General features: G+C 39.5%; 1 non-coding gene across 1 annotated transcript; it reads left to right on the top strand.

Moving 5' to 3' along the window:
* The first annotated feature begins 332 nt into the window (after positions 1–332).
* Positions 333–439, top strand: LOC141597835 (small nucleolar RNA R71). Its single transcript, XR_012523049.1, has one exon. It is a non-coding gene; the product is annotated as a small nucleolar RNA R71 (small nucleolar RNA).
* Positions 440–11,563: the final 11,124 nt, after the last annotated feature.

Raw genomic sequence — 11,563 nt, forward strand, 5'->3', positions numbered from 1 at the left:
AAGTTTGAACCACTTCCTCCATGGGTGGCCCATGTGAGGTTGTTTCTTGGTGCACTTGGTTTCTTTTTAGCTTTTCAAGTTGTTTTGTGAGTAAGTCGAGCTTAGAATTTGTCTCAGAGTTGGAGGGGTTCTCCTTAGGGAACTTGCCATTCCTTCTTAGCATGTTTCCTCTTGACCCATAGTTTGCTTCCGAGTCTACCATTTTCTTGATCAATGTCGTGCCTTCTTCATCATTCAAGTGATCAAATCCTCCCCCCGCGGAGGCATTTACCATCTCCTTAGTCCTAGGTAGCAATGTTTGAAAGAATGTTTGAGTGATGTATCATTCCGGGATTCCATGATGGGGACAACTTGCTATTAGGTCTTGATAACGGTCCCAAGCTTCACCCAAAGACTCCCCGTCTTCTTGTTGAAAAGTATGAATCTCATTACGGAGCATTGCGGTCTTGGATGATGGGTAATATTTGGCCATGAATGCTTTAGCCAAGGCGTCCCACGTCGTGAAGGTATCCGGGGGGTGAATGTTCAACCACCGGTCCGCCTTACCCGTCAATGAAAACGGAAATAACATCACCCTCAAGGTGTCCTCAGATACCCCAATCTTCTTCATCATTGAAACCTTCCGCTTGAACTTTCGGAGGTGAGCATGAGCATCTTCTTCAATATGCCCTCCGAACAAATCCTTCTCAATCAACCCGACTTGGGCGGGATGCATTTCAAAGTTGTTTGGGGCCAAGGTGCCAAAATTAATAGGGTTACATGAATCATTATGGTTAGGCCGGCTGTGATCTCGTAGAGCCATTTGTGGTGGAGGATTTGGTATATGAGGGGGTGGTGTTTGAGGTGGGTTATTTGGAATAGGGAAGTTATGAAAAGGGTTTTCTAGTAGAGTCTCAATTGTGATGTTTGGTTGAAGTGTGGTTGTGGTATCAATATTTTGTGGGGTGTGTGAGTTTGGTTGATCAATGTTTGCTTGCGGAGGGTTCCGAACTCTATCAAGGGTCCTTGTCCTCAAGGTTCTAAATAGCCTCTCGGGGTCGGAATTGAAGAGTAGAGCTTGGTGGTTCCTTCTAGGCATACACTCAATAAACCGTTAGTCTCGTAGTGTCTTTACACACTAGGGGAAGGCAAGAAATCACACACTCTACAATGAAACACACAACTACTAAAACAAACTAACAAGTGAGATAAGACCAAAGCAAAGACTCTTAAAAAAAACTTAGTATAACCTAACGCAATCCCCGGCAACGGCGCCATTTGATGAGTAAGATTTTATGGTAGGGTCAAGTCTCTTATCACCAACAATATATAACCCAATTTAGTGCGTAAATCGGGGTCGAACCACAAGGATGGAGGGGTTTATACTTAGTCTAAATAGGAGTCTAGTATAGTCAAAAATGAAAGAAAAGGATTTGATTTAAACTACTTGATGCAACTAAACAAACGATTGAGGAAAGATGTATTCGATAGATTAAAGGCTAGGGTTTTCGGGTTTGTCTAAATGGTTTAAGGGCAAACAAGACGATTCAAGGAGTCTATGATGAGGGTTTGTCCTAGGATGAAAATCAATCTCTTGATTAGCCTAAAGGTGATTACTAACTCTCATCAAGCAACACACCATTCTAAAGCATGCAACAAGACCACCACAAACTCTCATTCAATGGGGGGAATTAAGCAACTATGACAAAAAGCACAAGTTCTCACTCACACAATTCATCAAACACCTTGTGTTCATGATTAAGAAAGACAAACACTTCACCAAAGACTCAAAATAATCAAACTATCATGCCCAATAATCCCATTTAGACTCCCCCTAAACCCTAGAAAGATTACTACTCACTCATGTTCAAATTGTTCAAGCAAATAAATGGAAAAGAACAAATAACAAAAAGAGATGACATAGTAAAGATTCCAACAATTATAAAAGACAAGTTAAAATGTAAACAATTGATTAACCAAGTAAATAAGAGAAGATGTACCAACAAGAGTAAAGATGATTGCTTTGATTGAATAAAGGAAGGAAATCCTCCAAAATCTCCCAATACAATCCCAAAAACCAATTGTAAAAAATTGATAATAACTAATACTAACTAATTTTACTAAGTGATTAATAATAATTATGGAAAGATTAATGCTTTGATTAAGGAAAGATTACAATAATTAGGGAAAGTTTTCAGATCTAGGGTTGTCTTTACAATTGCTTAGGGGAGGGGTATATATAGTGTTTCATTGGATTAAATGAAAATAAATAAGCAAGGCCCATTATCGCGATTGTCATCCTGTGCCGACAGACCGGCTACCGGCTACCCAACCGGTAGCGACATCTTGGAAATTTGACGTAGAATAGACCTGCTGTATTCTCTGCCGGTTGACCGGCTGCCGGCCTGCCGGCAGAGGATACTTCTACCTTGACTTTTTCTTCACTTCCTTCAGGACTTGCTGCTTCATGCCGGCTAACCGGCTGCCGGCTAGCTATGCCGGCAGCGAGGTCTTCCAATTTTTGCTCCAAAAACTTCTTCAAAAATTCTAAGTGTTGGGCGTGTGTTCCCTGCCGGTGGGCCGGCTGCCGGGCTGCCGGCAAAGAACACCTCTTGGCTTATTTTCTTCCTCTTCTCCTTAAGGCAGTGTCCCCTGCCGGTGGACCGGCTACCGGCCTGCCGGCAGAGGACTACACTCAGCTCCTCATCTCCCTTTTCTTCATGCCAAGGCATTGAAACGCCTTCCTTGCCCCAATTCTTCTATAATCGCCTTGATTTCTGCAATAGGGTATACCTAATCACAAATACGGGAATTGGGCACAAACTACAAGGAAAAGCACACAAAAACCGACTCGGTATGAGTCGGAATGCGTAAAAGAAGAAGAGAAATGCGGTGCAAATAAATCATATATCAGCTACTACTTTTGTCCGTTCTTGTGATGCGTGTCAGAGAATAGGTAGTATTACTCAAAGGCATGAGATGCCTCAAACTGGAATCTCAGAGGTGGAGATTTTTTATGTTTGGGGCATTGACTACCAAGGGCCATTCCCTACTTCTCATGGGAATCAATATATATTAGTAGCTGTGGATTATGTTTCTAAATGGGTGGAGGCAATTGCCACCCCCACTTATGATGCTAAATCTGTTGTTAAGTTGTTTCAGAAGACCATCTTTCCACGATTTGGAGTACCTCGCGCGATGATTAGTAATGGAGGAAAGCATTTTAATGAGCGTCGTCTTAATTCTCTACTGAAGAAATATGGCGTTACACACTACAGAGGATTGGCATATCATCCTCAAACCAGTGGACAAGTGGAGATTTCCAACAGAGAATTGAAACAGATCTTAGAGAAGGTAGTGAGCAAGAATAGAAAAGATTGGAGTCGGAAGCTTGATGACACCTTATGCGCTTACCGTACTACATACAAGATGTCGATTGGAGCATCACCTTACCATCTAGTCTATGGCAAATCCTATCATTTACCTGTGGAGCTTGAGTACAAGACTATGTGGGCCATAAAGGAGCTGAATATGGATCCCTCACTGGCGGGTGAAAGAAGATTGATGCAGTTGAATGAGCTTGATAAGTTTCGACTGCATGTCTATGATAGTGCTCAAGTTTACAAAGAGCGAACGAAGAAGTGGCATGACAAGCACATTTTTCAAAGAGAATTTCATGTCGGCGAAAAGGTATTATTATTTTACTCTCATTTGCGTTTGTTTCCAGGTAAGCTATGGAGTAGATGGTATGGATCGTTCACTGTTGTTGATGTGAACAAATTTGGGTCAGTTACACTGCAAACTAACAAAAGTGAGACTTTCAAAGTAAATGGGCAACGATTGAAAATCTACTATGAAGGTGCTCATATCGGGGTAATAGAGGTCGTTAAACTCTTTGCCAATGATTCCTGTTACTGATGAGGTATTACGGTCGTGCGGGACCGCTTAAACCAGCGCTACCGAGAGGCAACTCGGAAATTGTATTATATATTTTTGTAAATTAGGATTTTAATTTAATTGTCTTTTTATAGTTTTATTATTTTCTTTAGTTTTGAGAGACGTAAGGGAGGGCATTTAACGTGCTTCAAAGTTTTTTGTTCAGGACTTGGCGGAATTAAAACTTAGGAATTAAATCAACGAGAAAAGAGGCCAGCATCAGGTTCCTCGATCGAGTGCACCCATGGCTCGATTGAGGCACCAAGGGAGTAATTAAAAACACCCAATGTCGAAAGTTGCCTTGTTGGGAATTTGGTTCCTCGATCGAGTCCACCCAGGCTCGATCGAGGCGCCAACTCTGAATTGGGTTCCGCGTTGTGAACCGGCTGGATTTCTCTTTTCTTTGCTTTTCTTATTTCCTAATCCCTCTTAATTCCGTCACTTTTCTTTGTTCCATATACCATTGTTCTCCCCTTTCTCTCTCAATCACTCCACTTTCATCATCAAATCTTCATTTAAACTTGTGTTTAGTTGTTAGTTAGTAATCTACATCAATCCTTTGTGCTTATTTTTGCTTCTCATTGCCTTTATTGCTCAAGTAAGTCCCGATTTATGCATAATATGGTCCGAAAATTCTGATTTTTTATGGTTAAATCTTGTGTTTATTGCTTTGAATCTTCCATTGATCATATACAATTGCTATTTCCTTACTTATTAGCCCTTTATTTGTTGAATTAAATGCCTAATTTGCTGATTTGGGAATTAGGGTACTTCAAATCCGAGTTCAATTTTTGCATTATTCGTTAGAAATTTTGTTCTTATGCTTGCAATCTTCACTAATTGATATATAATTGCAATTCTCTTGCCTTTTAGATGGTTTATTTGTGATTTTCGGCCTTAAAATCGAATTTTTTCGACCCATATTTCCCAAAAAACGTGGACTGTTTTGCAATAAAAATTGGTTGGTGATTTTATACTTGTAATTTTGCAGGTATGTCGACTAGTGGACAAGGTAATAAAAGGCCACGGGAGAGACGCGCTCCCGTTGTTCAACCGGAGATGGTATTGTCTTCCGAGGAGGAAGATGATTTATCACCAATTAACGAGTTCTATTTCATTGAATTTGTGAAAAGAGCAGCGGGATAACTTCTTGGCTTTAATGAACAAAGCTATGCTTCCTACGAGGTGTGTTGATCGCAAAATTTTGCGCACTCTTAAGATTGATGAGATTATGTTTGGTATGTTTATCGAGATTGGGTTGCAAGGTCTATTTCTGTTACACGAGCTATCATATCGTGCCTTGACCCTTGATTTCTTGAGTTCTTATGCTTATATCCCGGCGGACCATCTTATCCGTTTTAGGTTGTTTAATGAGGAACGGTCCTTGACTTTTGACCGTCTTTCCGAGATTTTAGGGATTTATAAGCATATACCACTGGTGATTTGTATAATGGTACTGGGTTGTCTGCTGTGACACCCCCATACTCCAAGTGCCTTACCAGGACCACTTAAGGTATAAGAACGTCACCATCTCGGTTACCCGAGGCAATGATAATCAAATGACAATGAAGAAACATAATTTAAATAACAATATAGTTTAAAGGGATTACATGATCAAAACCAAAACTGCTAAACTGAAATACAAGGTTCTCAGACGGTCTCATCGATAAAATCACAAAATCAGAAACATCGTCCGACACAAATGAAGACTTCTAACTCGCCACGTGATGACTCATCTCGGCTATTCCATACGCGTCATATCATACCTGCTCAATAATCGCTCACCACCCCGAATGGATCACCACGCTTTTAAAACATTAAACGGGTCGATACTAATTACACAATCAAAGCCACACCGAAACAATCATACAAACAGCTCACACACAATCCCGCTCTCCATCTTCAATTACCTCATAATCGACTACACACTAAAGTGTGTAGCCCCGCGCAGTAACCATCGCAATGATACTTCTCGCCGCCGAGGGGACCGCAGCCGTTCCCACCTAAGCCCTGCTCATCTCCATCGAGCGATAAACCCATGTTCATTAATGTGCACATCCCTCCTGTGGCGGGTTCCACAGGAGGCGAATCAAGGGCGTGAAGCCACTCCCGCAAGTGACTCCACTCAGCCAGGGACGCACCACGAAGAACACAGACAGATACAACAACAAATAACGACAATAAACAACAACCGTCACAACACCAACAATTACCAACAACCAATTCCCCGTACAATAATTACTCAATAACAATAACAATCACCACACAATCATGTAACTAATGCGAGTAGGGAAACCCTACCTGAATGCAACACAAACAAGAGAGACGATCTAGCAGATGTCTCAAAACCTTTCCTCTACGAACCCTCCTCCTATACACATAATCATACAATCACTACCACATCAACATAAACATAGAAAACCCCCAATCCCAAAATTAGGGTTTAAACAACCTTAACCAAATGCTATAATAATGGTACGTAGGACTTACCCTTGAAGCAAGGATCACAATGATATAAAGAACGATGAAATCCGGCCTCTCTAGCTCCGGGATTTGCCAATAATGCGAATAGGAAGAACAACGTAGTTTGCAATCTCTTTTGAGTGTATTAGGTTTATAAAAAAGTGTGTATGAAAGATGACGGCGTAATATAAATACTAATTCGCATTATTAACAAAGCCCGTCGAAATATAACCCGTTAACCGAGTTACTCGATCGAGTAACTAACATACTCGATCGAGTGCCACTTACTCGATCGAGTACCCTACAGGCAGAACATTGTTTCGTAAATCAAAACATGCTTACTCGACAGAGTAAGCCCCACTCGATAAAGTACCCAGAGACTCATAAAACCGTAGTATTACAGTCTTCCCTCCTTAAAAAGAATTTCGTCCCCGAAGTTCAACCCATACTCAAAACAAACACATAAACTCGACCAAGACACAACAACCTAGGTAAGAACTCAAACGAAAATCCAACCTATAAAACATAAACTCTCAACACCAACTCCACCAACTACGTCTACCTCCACAACATGACTCACGATATCGTATCCACCACATTATAACCTCTCTCGACACTAACTGTAACACCCCGTATTTTATTGAGTTGGATAAAATTCTTTTAATTGCTATTTTGAAATAATAATAATTCGATAAAATATAATTTTATTTTATTTTGAAGTAATATAATTATTTTTGATAGTTTGGAAATGTTTAAAACTAATTTAAACTATATTTGAACCTTTTCTTTAATAAAAGGTTATTTCGATGAAAAGTCGTAAACATGGGATTTTCTATTTCTTACGGTCGTTGGGTAAATGAGTTAGGATATAGGGCATATGGGTACTTAATTTTCTAGTAAACTCGTGTTTAAAAACTTTAGCGTTTTCGAAAATCGCGTTTGACGAATAATTTGATTTTCCGTCAAAACGAATCAAAACCGGTTTAATTTAACTCGAGATGATTTTAAAAACGAGCGAAATTACTTAACGATGAAGAAACGTACGTATAATAAATAGCAGGCAGGCAGGCTGCTCCCTCATTTCTCACGCAACATTTCTTCTTCTCCCTTCCTTTTTCTTCTTTTTCGTTCTTTTCATTTTTTTTTTTTAAATTGATTCTGCCACTCCGTTTGTCATCCGTTATCAATGATTTTCGTTCCATAGTGCTGCTTTCATCGTTCCTGCCAATCCGTTGTAAGTAAAGTTCAGTTTCGTTATGTATTTTTACAAACCCAAGTTATATTTTCAGCTTTATTTATTATAAGACGGTTGTAGATGCTAAGATAGACGGTCTTGTAGAAGATTTGTTAGTCATAAATGATTAGTTCAATCGGAAAAAGGTAACAATTATAGGTTACTCGATATTACTTGTAAAATATGTTTATTTCGAATGCTGGTTAGTCTGTTTTATAATTGAGACGGTGTATAATTATATATAGGGATCCTTATGGATGTTAATTAGTCATTGTATAGTTGAGACGCGGTGTATCTTGATATGTGGAGATGATTGAGACGGTGTATACTGACCTCTAGGGATCATTTGGGATGCTAGCTAGTAAGTGGTATATTTAAGACGGTGTATACTGACATGTAGGGATTGTTTTGGACTGATTTGGACTCTGTGTTGGGGCGATTTTTGTAGTCTTTAGGGACTGTTTTTGAGTTGCTTTATACTTGTGGATTTCCGCTCTAAAACCGTTTTAAATGCGACTTAGTTGGCTCGGCCTAGGATCTGTTTTTAGGCGCGAGAATGGAGTCTTAAGGGGACGATTGGTACTCTGTTTTGGGCAGGGACGAGAGCTGTCATCGTGGGTTTTCACTTTGCATTTGAGGACTGGAGTTGGGGTCGAACTTAGGCATCTTTTGGGTTCTGTTTTGGACTGATTTTTGGGTCAGGTTATGAAGTAGGGTGAAGGGTGGCTATGGGTAGTCGGGTGGTGGTAGTGTCGGACTCCTTGTGGCTTGCTTTTAGCCGAGTCGATGGCCAGCGGCATGGCCTGGCTGTAGCTTAGCAAAGGCTTCGGCTGTAGCTTAGCAAAGGTGGCCTGGCCGTGCCTGGCAAAGGGCCTAGCTAATTCACGAGTTTGAGGCCATGTGTAGTTGGTGGTTAGGCCGAGTTTGAGGTTGTCATTATAACTTTTGAGCCGTGTCTATAAATTGTTTTGACGCTAGTTTGGTTTATTTAAAATATAATTAAATTAATTTCCGTCTCATATTTTATATAAAGATAATTCGTTAATATCGTCCTTTCACATAATTATTTTAGGTGGCTCATATGTGGTTGAAGATGAAGAGTAATTTTGGGTTTTAGAATCTTTCTCAAGTTTATTGCTTGTCTCTTTGCTAGCTTAAGGTAACTATTCCGAGTTACTCGACGAATTAATGTCACATTAGTAGTTGATGTTGTGTTTGTTGTTTGATAAGTGTTTAGGTGATTGATAATGTTTTGCTTTCGTTTCTCACATGATAGAAATTGGAAATAGCATGAGAATGATATTGTGATAAATTTTGTGATTTGGGCCAAAGTAGGCCAAGACTCTGAGCTGGGCCAGATTGACCGAACGAGTTTGGTCAAACTAGGTTTAAACCAGTCAGCCTCGATTTGACCGATGACCCGTCGCGGGACTCGAGTCGAGGGTTTGTCTTTGAGGTGAGATTGGTTGTTATTGGATGTTTTACGTTGATGCCTTAATATTTGTGACTCTCATTTCACATGTTGGTTGTTGGATGAATTGGTTGCCTTATACTTGAGTCTTGTTGTCTCTTTGCCATTTTAGCTTATTCTCATGAATTATGAGATTAACGGTTAGCTGGAATTTGGATTATTATTGATATTGGAGATTTTGTTGGATTGTCAGCTGAATATGCTCTTGCGTAGCCTTTCATATACTAGGGTGTGTATGATCTTTTGTGTGTACAAGTTTGGACTCTTTGCCCCTTTTATGGTTAATTGGGTATCCTACTTGTCTTGTGTGGTGTGGGCTAAAGTATTCAAGCTGGGACTAGCTGGGACTAGGTCCTAGGTGAGTATTTCGGCCTTCATCATAGATAGGCCTTTATAGTCTTTGACGAGTGTATGTTCACTGCTCAATAGCCTTTGTGTTCCTAACTTGGTGGGTTTATATCTAAGTTGAGGCATGACCTCGTTACTTATTTTGAGAGTAAGTGGTCAGCTTAAGTACTAGCCAACCCTTTGGTGGACTCCTTAGGGTACTCACTTTGTTTTAAAAAAATTGTGGGTCTTGGGTGCGGTGGTGTGTATCCGCATGTCTAGGTCTGCGCAGATTTAGGACTAGGGTTGTGTTGTGTCTTGGCCATGTTTTGATAGAACCTCTGAGCCAAAATACCGGTTCGATTACCTTCCCTACCTCGTGGTATAGACTCGAGTTACAGAGTGACTATTGACCGTGCTAAGAACTTATGTCTGTCTTTGATATATTGCCCTTTCTTGTTTGATGATTCTATGAATCATAGAAGGTGAGATGCAAGCCGGCTATGGTTGATAGAGTTTGGATTCCCGGATGTTATGTGATTCACTTGATAGTGTAGTATGAGTCGGTCTAGTATTCGCATGCTAGGACTATGTGTTGTTATATTGTTGTTCACATGATAAGCACGATTGTCTAGCATCTATATGCTAAGGCTATGTGTGATTCGTATTCATATTCTTATGTTTACATGTTAAATTAATTATGACATTTCGTGGCTGGGAGAACTCGGAGTTACTCCCCACTGACTATGGCTTTCGTATTTGTATAAAATGCGAATGACAGGTAGGTGATGCATATATGGGGTACATGGACGAGCTAGCGAGCAAAGTAACCTTGGGACCTAGATTGGCTTTATTTTATTGTGACCCTTAAACACTTTTTATGTCACATACATTTTAGGGACATATGTCTCCCTCTTTACATTTGGTTGTATAATTTGCTATTCGCGACTTTAGCGATGGTTATGTTATGACACTTCTAGTTAGACCTTGTATGTTTGACACCTTCCAATTTGGATATCTTTATAACAGGTTCAGGTTTTAAAAATTACAGGTTTTTACCCAATTGAACCTATTACAAACATATCCATGCAGTTTTATTCTAGAATTACGTGTTTACTTTTCCGCGATAAGTGAGGGTGTCACAGTTGGTATCACAAAGATATTTGCTCCCGACGCACGTTTGTGCACCCCAATATAAATAACTTGACCTTAAAATAATAAACTTGAGAGATGGGTAAGATGGGTAGACTTAGGACCTTATGTTGTAGTCTCTTTGTGTTTGCTCTTTGTTAGGTACTAACCTGTTTGTTGATTGTCATTTAATAATTGTTGCGTTCTTGGATCTATGACCGTGAGCTTATCTATAGCTAATGGAGTTATTACCCTTATTAAAAAAAAAAAAAAAAAAAAATTGAACTAAAGGTTTTGAAAATATTTTAATGTTTTTCACTTGTTTTAACGTCAATTAGTGTTAAAGCTTGTTATTGGAGACGTCTGATAATTAGTTTTATCATTTATTGGTGTAAAAATGTATTTTTATGTCTTTGAATTGGAATATTGATGTTCTTGAGTGATCGCCAAGAGTATCTCCGTTCCATTGAAAGGACACTTATATTTTACAAAGATCAAGATTTAGTGCCTATTGCTGAGGATTGAAGATTTGTTCAACCTTTGAAGAATGCTTCTACTTCCTTGAAGATGTTTCTCGTTCTTTTTGTATCTCGCCTTATTCTTAATCTCTTGGTGCTTATCCTCCTTCTAAATTCCCTTCTGTTTTACTTTAAAAGCTACGCTTGTACTCCTAACTTGTCTTTTGTTCCTTGCTTATCCTCCCTTAACGCCATTTGATAGTACTCTTTCTTGTGAGTAATGTTGACCTTGGTTGGAAAACTTGACTCTTGAGGAGATTGTTTGTGTTTGACCCTTTCCTGGTTTTGAGAGGATTTGATGTTGGAAAGACTTAGGTAGTGTGATGAGACATACTTGATGGTTCTTATACCTATAGATCCTTGATAAAGTGAGTACGTTGGATTGGGGGATTTTGTGTGTCAAGTGTGAGTTGCATTGGTTACTAAGGTTATGGAACATGGCATTGTTGTTTATGTTTGGGATACTAGTGCTTAGTGCTTGACTTAAAATGGATGAAACTGAAT

The sequence above is a fragment of the Silene latifolia genome, chromosome 8 (assembly GCF_048544455.1).
Source record: "Silene latifolia isolate original U9 population chromosome 8, ASM4854445v1, whole genome shotgun sequence".
Taxonomy (NCBI): Eukaryota; Viridiplantae; Streptophyta; class Magnoliopsida; order Caryophyllales; family Caryophyllaceae; genus Silene; species Silene latifolia.